The sequence below is a fragment of the Lepisosteus oculatus genome, chromosome 10, assembly GCF_040954835.1.
Source record: "Lepisosteus oculatus isolate fLepOcu1 chromosome 10, fLepOcu1.hap2, whole genome shotgun sequence".
Lineage (NCBI taxonomy): Eukaryota > Metazoa > Chordata > Actinopteri > Semionotiformes > Lepisosteidae > Lepisosteus > Lepisosteus oculatus.
In genome coordinates, this window is record NC_090705.1 from 18,856,199 (window position 1) to 18,870,492 (window position 14,294).

Consider the following 14,294-nt stretch of genomic DNA (forward strand, 5'->3'; position numbering starts at 1 on the left):
GAATGTTTTCTTTTCCATCCTTATTTGAGAATCTTTCAGATGAAGATTGAGCTTATGCTTTTGTTGTGTAAGCAAGCACATAGCAAACAATGCTTTTAGTCTACCAGTAATTGGGGGGATTATGTTTCTAGGCAGGGACTGGAGATTAGGGAATGGAGCTGCAGATCTTTCAGTCACATTTGCAGACTGGACCATTTGTTTAATAACCAGACGTGGAACTCAGATAAACCCTGGCTCAACAGCTGTTGTAAGTTTCAAACATTAAGTCAGTCCATTAAAGCACTGTGCTGGGGTTTACATACAGTACATCGAGCTGTGCGTGTCACCTGCAACAGAGTCTCTGTATTGAGGGATGAAAGGCACAGAAAACCATGAGGGTTGTTACTGGGATTTTCATTAAAAAAAAAATAGAAGTATGTTTTTTTTAATTAATTTTTATATTAACTTAATATTTTTTATGTTTCAATGGGAAAATACAATTTAGCAAATAGAATTTAGCAAGAATTAGTTCAGGTGGGTAGCTGCGTCAGCATGCGTAGGCTGCAAAGGAACAAGTAATAGGTTTATTCCATACTGAAAAGAGGAGAAACCTATTACTTGTTTCTTTAGCAAGAAATGTCTAATTGTGCAAAGCCACAGTCTTCTAGTTCCCTAGCTTTCCCTTCTTTTCTTTGGGAACTCAAGAGCAAATAGTTCGCAGTTCCGTTATTCCAAGGAAACGAGAGAGCAGCATGTGCTTGTGACACACATGGAGCAGGGTTAGGCAAAGGTACAGAGACACAACGGCCCTGGCTGTGGGTTTGGACAGCAGTCTAACTGATGAGGAGGGACTCACCAGGGGGACAGATAGCAAAGGCTAGTGAAAAGCCAAATAAATCTGCCACTGACATGGTGTGATGTTGAAGTGTTGCTACATACAGTTCCTATTTCTATTTTCCCACTTGTTTCTTTTTCATTTTCCCAGGTGTAAGTCGGGCATTCCTAAAATGATGTAGAATAAAAAGCAGGGTTCCTCAGGGATCCTAGACCTAGATGTTTTTTTTATAATTTTGTTATGTAACTTGATAGGGGGGTGAGTGGGTGGACAATATTACTGATTAATCCTGTCAGGAGCCCCATGAGGCAGAGGGGATTATGAAAATCTTTAAAAATTGATAATCAATGACTCCAGTTATGTTACGTCCAGACAAGTTGTGTATGTTGTACTTTGTCACAATGTAAGTAAATCTCATTTTAAAACAAGACAGATGTTCGACTGGTGTATATTATAAAGATGTTCAACTTTCAAATCATGAACAAATTCCAAATTAAGCTCTTTCTCTGCCTTCATCTGGTGTAGATGTAAGCAAGAGTCTGGATATCAGATGGGTAGAAAATAAATATTTAATCATATTCAGTATATAGTCGATTATCAACCAGTTTACATCTCACATAAAAATGGATTAAAGGTACTGAAAGTTACAAAAGGTTTCTGATATATGATTTTTGTAATGCTCCTCTCCTCTTTGTATGACAAAGAAGTATTCTAGCTTAAGATAAACAATATTTTAGTTTCAACGCTAAAATAAATGGCACTGCAAGAAAATAGAACTTTTCAAATCATTTATTATTGACAGAGCAATTATAAAAATAACATATTCTAAATAACATATGCTAAATAATATAAAGTCACTAAGGAGTGATCAACTGTATAATGTATTAATTCTGGTAATGTAATAATATATAAAGTTCAAATTTCCAGTAAATAAGCATTTACATTTCTAATTATTATTAACATTAGAAGCAGCAGCTGTTAAGTAGTAATTATAGTACCTCTACTATGAACACCAATATTGGTATTTATTGTTAGAATTGATGTCATCACTCTTACAACTCATTGCTGAAATACTTGAGTGTGTATATATATACAGTACAGTTCACACTGTCTATAAACCACTCAGAGTGCACCACTCACACGCTAAATAAATAAACCTTGCTATTTTGTAGCTGTGCATGAACATCGGCCCCTTTTTTCTGCCTAGATGTTGCAGTTGATCTTTAATTTCGGTGCCTAACTTCAACTTCTTTACTCACCTCTGAAGCTTTATTTCAAGCACACACAGAAACTTTATTCTGAAAGGCACGACGATGCTGTTTCTCTAATGCTGTGTACGAACACAAGAACAACCCAGCAGTTTAGCAGCCTAAAAACAGTATCCCTGGCTGACAAAGAGCCCTTTTTAGGCCTCCTGATATGAGTTATTGCCATGCTACCTACAGTAGTCGTTCCAAACCTGAAATTCTAATAATACACTGTGCTTTCGTTTAAGAAATTAATTATAGCCAAGATAATTTAAGTTTCCATTTGAATACTTTTTACTTTGCTTTTGTAAACTTTCAAACATAGCTGGATGTACAGACAGAGCCATAGCAGCTATCTTTACGTGCCTATTATTCTTAATGCCGACAAAGCCGGCAACACAAACGTCTCAAAAGCTTTTGCTTTTCCACACGTACAGTGACAGGTAGTTCACACGTTGTCAGTAAAATCTGTGGCTTGGACAGTGTTCTGCAGTTTTCCAAAAATGATCACATTGTAAAGGGTTGCTTTACTGTTACATATATTGGATTTAGCCCTTAAATGTTATGCTGAGCTGTAAGTACATCATAAATGTTATCAAGCCCTGAAGGGAAACCCATTCATTGGCAGAAAAAAAACAACAAAGGAGGCACCAGAGTCTGTTAATAGAGCCCGCTTCGAGCTGCAGAGTTCTGACCAGTTCTGAAGTCTTCTAACAAGTTTTGTCCTCAATGCTCTATATTTCCTCAGCGTTTGCTGGCAGTCCTATTGCAAATACATCCATTCTAATCCCTATAATTCTCTGAGGTTTAACAGCAGATCATTTCACGGGATGTGTGTTTGGTAAGGATTCTATTTAAACTCAAGTATATTTTAAAAAATAAGGATGTAAAAAAAGACTAATTCAACACAAAGGGAGAAAAAAGACGAGAATTTTAAAAAACAAATACTAAAAAGAAACCTGACAAAAACAAACGCTGGTCTGCAACTGTTTTAATCTGCATTCAATGGCATATTAATGAGATAAAGTATTGTTATTATGAAATTAAGTAGTTTATTGCAAATCTATTACTTGGCCTTATGCTTTGACATACAGCATATGATGTCTATGTATATCATAATATATTGCTCAGGATATGAGTCAAATGAATAAGAATAATGGCTTGGTTAAATGAAATCTCCATTGAGAATAGGCAATCATGTTCTTAAATTAGCTCTGAAACCCCACCACTGTAAGACGCAATCTTTATTGCCTTCTTGCTGTATGGCTCACTGAAAAAAAAAATCTTACTTTCATTTATCTGGGGGGAAATTGTGTAATTCTAAACTTGCAAAAGTAATCTTTAATATTGTTCTGTATTTTCTGTATTTAAAAACATGTTTACGGCTCTCAGTACCTTTTTAAAGCTATCAACTGGCAAACTAGAATGATCATTTCATCATTCATTTATTCATTTACTTAACAAAATATTCTTAGTGTTTTAGTCATTAATGAAAAGATTTGTTTGAATTTGAATGAATGTGTTTACTTTATTAATTGAATTGTCAATGCAATAGTAATAATAATCTTAAAATTGCTTTTGTCTTTTTTCTATGGGATGTCAATTATTGTTATTTCTTAGTATGGTTCATTTTTTCAGTCATGTTGTTATTCTATATCAGTTACTATATGAGTTGTTTAAATTTCTGTTCCTGTCTAATGTGCTCTGTTCAGCATGATTTACTTTGATGTAAATTTGCCTAGACTGGTGAAAATAATTGGTCAGAAAACAGTCTATTTTCTCTCTTCAAAGCTGCAGATATATCTGTGCTTTTTTATATTTATAGATACTGTAAATAATGCAACAACTTTTTTTTCCTTCTCTTGCTATTTTACATAAACCTCCAAAAGCTGTCTTCAGTCTCTGACTGAGGTGAAAATATTCATCTGTAGCATGGCATGGTGATAGTTTTCTGGTAGAACCTCAGTAATGACCCCCAAAAATATATCTGCTTTTTATATTTATCCTTGAAGGAAACAGGTGAGAAAAGGCTAGCTTGTTAGTTGCTATCAGCTGGCTAATTCCAGGATCTTTTAGAATGTCAAGATATCATCCCTCCTTTTTCTGAAGGTAGCCATTGGATCTGTTTTAAGAACATGATGATTAGGTATCTTGTCCCAAACTTTCCCAACCTTTTGTACAAGGAAGTGCCTCCTGTACTTAGTTTTAAGTCTGGTCCTTCCCAGTTTCCATTTGTATGCCTTGGTTCATGTTCCAATCATGATTCTGATGAAATCCACTGGATTGACTTTGCAAAAGCATTATTTGTTCCAAGTATTCAAAAGGATTCTGAATACTAGCAACCCCTTGTTTATTAACTCTTTTATGTTCAGTCCAGTCTGGGTTGATTCCAGAGCAGCAATGCAGTAAAAAGTGATAAAAAGTGTACACAATATTCTAATCGAGGCCTTATTAGTGCATTGTCCAATTTTAATAGAACTTCCCTTAATTTAATTTCTACAATTTTAACTATACATCCTACCTCCCTGTTTGCATTTTTCATTGCTTCCACACATTGTCTAGAAGACAAAAATGACACCTCAGTCTTTTTCATTGTCAAGTTTCTTCAAGTTCAGTGTTTCCCATCTTTTATTTATACTTTTGTTTATGTTTCTGCTACCTGTATGCACTTGTCAAAAGTAAATGTCACCTGCCAGGTGTTTGTCCAGTCTTGAATTTTGTTTAAATATTTTTGAATTTCATTTGCAGCTTTTACAATCTTTGCTCCTAGCTTGGTATCATCTGCAAATTTACCTAATTTACTAAGATAGAAATAGAACTACAAACAGAAAGGCAGTGACTTCTGTTTTTGAGTCAGGAATGTGTGATTGATGGATTTTGATTTCCAAGCCTTAATAGGATTTCATTACCAAATAGTTACCTTGCTTATAATTTTGACTCAGAAAATACAGACAAAAAAGGATTTGTGTACAAGGTGCACTGAAATTCAGAGCATTAAAGAAAATTTACAGATTAGAGGGCCAAGAAATATCTCAACCGATGACAAGAGTTTTAATGTTGTGTTTGTGGCTCTAGAATCTGACCTATTTTAAAATTGGATTTTACTGTATTTAGAGTGGGAAAAAAGCATAGCGCTTTGGGCTAAAGCATACTCACATATATCAATATACTTTAAGTGCAAAAGATTATCTAACTGTAGAAATGATAGATTGTGTACAGTATACAGTACATCTCAACACCTTCAATTCTGAACTAAATATTCTGTATTGGGGCTTACATTTGTTTATATATTCATTTCAGTAAGCAGAAATGGCAAGACACTTTATGAAAAATATAATAAGACTGTAAATTAAGGAGTTTATTTACCCTGTTTCTTGTAATAATATGTTTTCTATGTTACTTCATAATCAGACATTGGATTCAAATGTTATTTTAAGATTAATCTCACTTCCTTCATTCAACACTAATATTATAATTATTTATTTGATTCGCTGAATCCTTAATCCAGGGAGATTTATGAGGCTTGTAAAATTAAATTACAATAAGGGCAATTATTTAACATTACAAATCGAAATACAAATCAAATGCAATAATACAACAGGAGAATATCAATAAATGGCAAAAATCCAAAATTCAATCAATTGATGTTACCACTACAGTGTCAAAGTGGCTTAATTGGGAATGGATAAAGGACGATTGTAAGAGGAGGAAGAGTAAGTCCTTTTTCAGCTGAAACATGAAGGATCAAGTGATAAAAATAATTTTGGAATGATAATGATATCAGAGTGAATGACCTGATTTGTCTGTAAAATTTTTGCATACTGTATATTCCAAGGGTACAGCTTAAGTCCAGTGTTCAGCAGGTCTTTTGCAGTGTTCAGCAGTGTTATTGGTCTTTTTAGTCATAAATAGTTTAAAACCTGCAGAGAAAAGGATTAAATTGATTCAATTAAACCTTATTTGGACCGATTTATTTCTCCCAGCTTAAAAGGACCTAGAAAACCTACTGCACCACAGACCCTGAGGACCAGAGATGGGAATCCTTTGGAATCTAACACAAATATATCCTCCTACTGAAATGTTTGACTTTGTTTCCCTTTTTGTAAGTCAACTGGAAGATGCTGCACAAAAGAGTTGTAATAAGGATAAACTATACATATTTTCCAAAAAAAGAACAGTGCACTTGAAAAGGCTTTGCTGAGAATTTTCGCTGGTTGGAGCTCTGCCTCCTATCACATTATCATCATTTAGCAGAAAGAACTGACTGCACAGTTTTGCGGGGTTTTGTTTTTCCTATCTGGCTTGTTGAGAAAAAAAAACATGGACTTATAATGGTAACCAAGCAAGTGGTGAAAAACATCTCCTCACATAGAATGGTAAACCGTAATTAACTAGGTAACACAAAGCCATGCACCGATAAAATAAACCCGACATTACAGGGTTCTCAGTGCTCACTTCCTGCATTGGTGCTTAAAAACAGGATATTTGTTTTGAAAAAGCCAAAAGGTATAGAATGACTGCATGCATTTTTCAGCTTTTGTCTGCATTCCAGTTTGTAATGTGAAAGCAGTGACACACTTTAAATGGTTCATAGTGATTTAAAACTGAAGTAGAATGAATACATTATAAGCCAATCAGAAAGTGAACTTTCTGTGAATTTCCCCTGATATACAGTATGCTGCCCAAGAATTAATTTCTTAATTGCTCTATGGTATGTGCAGGCTATTTCGGTGACTCTGTGTGGTACAGGCATTACAGCAGCATAGCAGTTAGGGTGCAGGTAAGAGCATGGCTGTATGCTTTGTCTCACATAAAATAAAAGCTGTACATGACATGTTCACGTGTTGTGAACCTGGTTCTGGGGGGGGTCCTCACACATGCTGACCTTCATTCCTGCCCTGCTCTTTCCTTAATTGAAAACTGGATGGATTAGAGGCTCAGTTGGAACCTTTCAGTAAAATATTTCCTACTCAAAAGCTGAAGATCTTACCTTTTGAAACACAGAAGTTAAAACATTTCGGGACGATTAGAACAATTAAAACAATTGAAACATTTCATTAAAGAGTTCAAATTCATCCTATTAATAGGTCAACTAAGGTTCAGTGATGTACAGTAATTGAAAAATAAAACAAGGTCACCAGTGGGTGTATGATGATGACGATGATGAATATTACTTATTTGCTTAGATAATCTCTAATAATATGAGATTTATGCTGGTTACTTTCAATGTTACAAAGGTGTTACTTTGGTGTAGGTGTAGCAAAGTAAGACAAGGTGAAGGAAGAGCTGATCAGTGTGAGCAAATCAATCTAAAAGCCTCTACAATTTTTAAGCAATTTTTCTTTTCTAAATTCAGTCCATGGTCTGAATTTGCCCAGGGTCACAGTATTTCATTAATGCATTAGCCTCAAAACTCCAACATCCCATTTTGCTTAACTAGGGACAAAGCCCGATAAAGGGGAAGGTATAGCGTATTGTCACTTAAATACAAACGTTTTTAGCTTACAGAGATATGCAGAGAGATAATATTATCGCCACAATAGTAAACCATACTGTGATAGTTTGCACATGTATGAAGAGCTTTAACAGATATTTCATTTTCCTACTTTTCCTAACTCTCAAAATAATTGTGTATGCTCCTTTTCCATGAAGGCATTATGATAAGTGTCCCATCCCAACTAAGAAAGTAGCTGCTGTATGAAAAATATAGGATAATATTCCTCACACCCAAAAAAGGCTCCACAGCCGAAATGTTGTGTTTTCTTTCTTCTCTTTTCAGCATGGAGTAAACATATTACTTGTTCCTTTGCAGATTATATTCCTGTTGTGTTTCTTTCCATGGTTAATATCCTGAGTTCTTCATTTATTTTTATTACAGTACATGACTGAAGTACATTTTTATCTTTCTTGGACCTTGAATGCTGTGTAGGGATGTAGACTTTAATAATGCATCAAAGATTTATATATATATATTAAGTCTCATTTCTGCACCCGAGGGATACACCACACCCCTAGTAGTGAAAATACTGTGCATAAAGGAAGACATCTTGAAAAATGGTCTTAAAATGCAGCTATGGGCAATACAAAATATCAGTGGAGTTCAGAGAGATTACAGTAAACTTATTTAACGACTTACACATGGAGAAGCATGGTGCTAAATTGATCTGACCCACCCAATAACTCTTTATAGTTCTTATGTTGTGTTACAGAGTTCTGTACAGCAGTATCACTGAAGGGGAAGCAAGGAAGTGTGGCACACAAACAAGCCAGAAAGAATCTGCTTTGTCGAGATCTTCACACTGTACTGTTATTTGCACTCCAACGTTTGAAATTCACAAACCCTGCTGTTGCTGTGCCAAATACTGCTTCAAACAAGACAAGGGGTGGAATTTGTCTTTCAAAATTGGAAGCTGTGAGTTTGCAATTGCTATTTTTTTTTATTTTGCAGAGTGCACTGCATCCACCATTTCAAAGCCCATTACAGAGGGCTAGTGGCATTAGTCTAGGATCTTGTCAACCTACACTAGTAGAATAGCATGTTACAAAGCACTTGTAGACTAAGTGGAGAGATAAACCTGATGTTCACGAGCCATGCATTTCAAAGCACTTACAGGAAGCTTATTTACCAGAAGCTTAACAATCCTGTAGAAGACCCAGTAAGGAACTCATAGAAAAGAAGATGGTTAAGCAGAGAAATCACTGGTAAAGAGGAGAAGCAGTTATGTGAGAACAAACATCACAAGTGTGACCTGAAAGGATTTGGCAAAACCACAGGGAGAACAGATGTGTCTTTGATTTAGATATGAATTATTTGCATTGGCAGATGCATCTACAATTTAATAAGAGCTATCAATATCAGTATGAGTCTAGAGCATGAGCAAAGTACCACAAATAATCATGTTTTTAAGAAAAAGTAAAATGACTAAATGCTATTAATTGTATTTCAGATAAAAGCAATAGTTAAAAAGAATGAACTATTGTTATGGTTGTTGTGATTGAAAGTATTGTGAATTTTAAAATTGAAGTTTCTCAAATACTCATTGAAGTAAAACTTCCAGCAGTACAATGAAGTTAAAAGGCTTAAGTCAACTTCTCCAAAGAAATGGCGGACCCGTCTTCACTAATATGCCCACTACCCAGTACAGTTGAAAATATTATGCGTTGGTGTGTGGTTTTGGTCATCTCAAGCTCAGTTTTGAATGAATTATGAATGCTGATGGTCATTGCCTGATTCCAGATGGTCAATGTGGAAGAAATGACTGTCTTGCAGAAACATTTCTGTTTCTTTTAAGAACTCGAGATGACTCATAAGAATGAAAGCCATACTGGTCAAAGGCAAACAGAGATCAGAGTCACAGTGGAAGCAATCAAAGTGACAGGAAAGAGGAAGTAAGAGAGAAGGCTCAATTTATATAATAACAGGCAATACCAATGAAGAAGTGTTGCCCCATGTAAGTAACTCTCTCTGCCAGAGGCCACAATTCAGTGGTTCTTGCTACTTCAAAGGAATAGGACGTGTTCAGCTGGATGTAATGCCAATAAGGGCTCCTGCTGTGGAGGCTTTTGAAAGGCAAGGGAAGAATCTGAGGTGTCATTCAAAAACCAATAGTGGAAGGATGTACTCCTAAGCATCAGAGTCAGTGTTAGACCCAGTTAGAATTCTGCCTGTTGTATTCGACGTGAAGGAGCATGATAGGAGTCATTGATCAAGGCAGTGCAGTTATTCACCAGGTTATAAAAAAGACATGACAGAGAATCTCAGCACCCACAAGAGAGTGAGATGAACTAACTTGGTTTGGAAGAGCATTTAATCAAAGATCTCATAGAAGATTAGATATATTTGATTAATAAAAATGAAATCAGATGATACTGACTGCTTGCCTCTGTTTACTTGCACTACATTACTTTGACAACCTCATCCAAGGAATTCATCCTAAGATCTCATCAAGCTGTTTTTTGAAATAAGTCAGGTTATCAGCTTCAAAAAAATGGCAAGATAACTTGTTCCCTACTCCCACACCCCCACACTCCTTTGGGTAAGGAATTATATCCTGTTCTTGGTTTTAAATCCACTTACACATAGTTTCTACTTTTGTCCCCAGGTTTCTACTTTTGTGTTTCACTGTTTATGCTGAAGAAGTCTACTGGAATGACATTCTCAATGCCTTTGAGGATTTTGAATTGGGTACCCTTGAAGTCTCTGTTTGAGCCTAAAAATGTTATTTTAGCTGTGACTTAATACAAGCCTTTGACTGGAGATAATCATATTTCTAATCTGGAGGAACCTATTTATTGTTTAAACCAATACTCAGATAAACTTTGTGCTGTGTGAAATTTACAAGTTGTATGTACAGCAGGAGCAACCATATCACAGCATAAATGCTCACAAATCGTATTTGTACAATTAAAGTCCTTGATCTGTAAAAATGCTGTGAAAGTATCTTGCATAAAGTAAAGCCTGGCACACAGCAGGAATATTTGCTTCCAGAAATATTTTTCTTCAGAACTATTCAGGAAGCATTTTCAGGAAGCATGTTCAAGCAACACATAATTATTCCCAGTGCCCAGCTGAAGATTGAAAGGAAGCCATATCACACTGTGTGATGCTGCACTGAAAATCGCACTAGAACATCACTGAAGATGAAAACAGCCTTTTCTGACAGTGCGCAAATTTATTCAAACAAATGGTCATTAACTGACATTGGATTTGAGAAAGATGCAGACAACAAAAATCCACAGAAATTATTTTTGGGAACAAATGTTGCACAAAATTCATAATAAAAAAAAAATAAACTGATGCCTTTGAGGTGTATCCAGGGAATGTCTATCCTGAATCTGGAAAAACTGATATATCAGCCTCTGACAAAAGTACAGTTTGGTTACATAAAGTAAATGTTTTACACCATTCTCTTGAAAAAATGTGTCCTTGCAAGTCGAGATATGCCCTGGACAGGACACCAGTCCATCATAGGGCACACACAGACACACAGTTCCTCACACTCACAACAGGGCCAGTTTTCCCACAAGCTAATTAACCCAGTGGAAGAATTTACTTTTAAAAGACAGGTTACAATTCATGTTGCAGAAAATGTTGTGAAATGTACTTAATAAATTAGATGTTTCACAATGCATATTTTGTATCCACAGGAACATTGCAATTTTTGAAATAACAAATGATGTTTGCAAATCACTCATTAATTAAATCATTATTTTATTAAGTTTCATTCAATTGCTACTGTATGTATTTAACAGAGGGTGTGAATATTGTTTGCCGTAAAAGTGTGTGTTTAATTTTGTATCTCACATATTGATTGGAGAAGTAGCTTGGTAATAGCTTGTTAAGATAAATTATTGTGCAACACAATGAGTCACCTTTTTCCTACATAATCAAAGGCTTTTCTTAGACGACTCAGTAGGTTGAAGAATGAATGTAATGACTTTCTTACTCTACCTTTTTTACAGTTTATTTTTCACTACAATTGCTTACAATGCCACAATTCAACTTCATTCAGTGATATGGTAAGTGAAAAACAAAGTCCTTATCTGAAACAAATAACCAGACCTTTCAACAGCTCTTTATTGGGATTTAAAAGGGAACCAGGGCATACATTTGTTAAAGGGACAACATGTATTGTTAAAATCCACTCTGAAAGATTTTATACATTTATTTTCATTGACTGTAAGAGATTAAATACGTGCCATTTTATATCACCAAAGGTGACAGAATGCGAACATAATGTAGCCTCAAATCACTGAAGTGCAAGTGTTTAAAGTCTTGGACAAATAAATACATAAAATAATAATGCAAACTCCATTTTCTAGTCACAAAAAGATTTTGTTCAGAAAGGATTTCAGTAAAGACAATGTATTATTCAAAAGCCTATATTAAAATGAAAGAATATGATGCTACTGTTAATCTTCCATTCAATCACAAAATGGGAATTTAATAATAAAATTAATAATTCAGTGTTAGAAAAACTACCAAATAGTTTGAGCCAAGAATTATCATATCCTGAAGGCATTTTAGCAATAACAATATCCAGCATACTTTATATTAGTGCTTCAGGCCTGGCTTCGACAAAAATATGAATGATCTATTTCTTAATGCAGTCATCTGTTGTGTGGTCTGGCTATATTATTGTATTTGTTCCCAGTCTTATTTTGTTTGTTCTGAAAGATTTTACTTTGCACCAATGATAAAGGTGTCACCGAAGCCCCAGTTCCCATCAGCACAATTCTGTTTTTTTCTCCCTTAGGAATGATTGGGATATTGAATCGCGAGAGATTTCTCTGAATGAAACGGTCGGCTGGCCATTAAGAACTTCAAATGTTCTAACGACTAACACACTTAGCCCGAATCCTTCACAACGGCAGCCTGGTGAACTTCTACAACATGACCTAGAAGAGCGATAGCTGAAAGAAAAAAACTGATCTCAAATACATATTACACTGTGCATAATTCTCAATTGTTGCAAATGTGCAGTCGGGACTGGACGGGTGATATTTACAATGAATGACTCTCGCAGTGTTTACCGGGAAAATGAAAATGAGCTTCGAATTCCATTCCCACTCACATGCAGGCGGAGACCTCCCGCGACCTTTAGTATGGATACCATTCAGATATACGGGTTCGGCTGATCGCCTTGGAATCTGAATGTTCCTAGGCTCTCCCTTTTCTTATGATCAGACCCGTGCCTTCAAATGGTGCGTATGAAACAAAACTGAACTAAAACTAAATATATCCTTCTCGCTATCTGAATATAGCCTGTATTCGACATCAACAGAAGAAGAATCGGTCGATGTATTAAAAAAATAACCAACATAAATGCAAACGTTCGGCCTCAGGATTCGTTTTAAATATGACTAATCGCTCTGCCAAGGGGAAAATAGCTCAACATGAATCCACACTTCTAAAAGGTACCGATTGAGTGTCTTAGAAAACAGAATGAAATAAAAATGATATGATGATCTGTCTAAAGCTTGCATTACTGTTAAGACCAGACTCCTGTACTAATTCTGATACAGATTAAAAAAAAACATGACTCACACCTTTAATGTATGTTATCGGTCTTTGGGCTCAGTCTTATCTTTTTGGGGAAAAGTTTTTTTTTTTCAAAGCGTCCTTTGTGTTTCCCATAGGCTGCGCATCTTTCACTTTCTTAGTATGGACATCGCTTTTCACCGCATTTGTGGACGGAGACAAATGATTGGCGTGTCGATAAACACTTTGTGTGAACAATTTAGACTTGTGTCTGTGTAGAGAGCAGACGCTCTTCAGCTATGAATTTACAGGGATCCAGCTTGTTATATATTCGACATAATCTGCCTGCAGTTTCGTGTCTCTACCGATTACGTTATGCGTACGATGCAGAGATCAGCCAAATTAACCTGTGTGCTTTAGAAAGACCAAAGTAAAACAATATGTTGAAGCAGCACAAGTCTTTCTAAGGATATCTAAAATCAGGAATATCTGAACGAATGTGTTCAATAAATGAGGTAATAAATTGCGCTTCTTTGTCACTTAACACGTTCAGACTTTCCCCGCATCGCAAGAACTTTGTGCTGATGAGACAATAGTAGATAGTGTATGCATTTAATACGGGAGAAACCATTACTGGCTCAGGTGTACCACGACAAAGACCAGTGCTTTATAAATGTTGGCTTTCTTTCAAAATCAGCCTGTGACGCGCATCTTACAATTCGACGTTTAAGGAGGTTGTTCTTGTCGCCTAGGTTTACAGCTAGAAAAGGAGCAGCTTGCGTTTTTTTCGATCAGGAAATTTACGTCCGATTCACAGTAATCCCCTTTGGAATAATGGAGCCGGCTCAGTCAATCATGTGCAGTTCTACATACAGCGCATGGTTTCACCTTCAGCTTTTTTTCTTTATCGGTCTGTCCTTTCTGAAATATTGAATATATACAAAGGTAGGTCTGATAACTCTTCCTCCCGTGGGCTCATGTGCAACGCGCTTGATCAAGATGGTTTGCTCAGGTATATTACTGTAATTTCGTGCCACTTGGAGCTGTAAAACAAAAAATATTAAACTTTGCTTTTAGGAGGAATAGATCGTTTTAATATTGCGGTGCCGGATACATTGGCAGTAATCCTTTTCAAATCTTTGTAGTTCGCGTAGCGACAGTATCCTTCCATTCTGAAGTGAAGGGGCTTGCAGCACTTTAAAGTAAAAATTGTATGTAAACATTTATATATGGTTTGACTATTGTGGAAGAT

General features: G+C 35.8%; 1 protein-coding gene across 2 annotated transcripts in view; it reads left to right on the top strand.

Annotated features, from left to right (window-relative positions):
- Positions 1-13,899: 13,899 nt before the first annotated feature.
- Positions 13,900-14,294, top strand: part of znf516 (zinc finger protein 516) — a 67,922-nt gene continuing 67,527 nt past the window's right edge. Inside the window, exon 1 of one of the 2 annotated variants that reach the window (XM_069194973.1) lies at positions 13,900-13,987. The gene's annotated coding sequence lies outside the window, so the exon portion shown is untranslated. Of the gene's footprint in view, positions 14,055-14,294 lie in introns of both variants that reach the window. The other variant, XM_015357154.2, reaches the window with a different exon arrangement.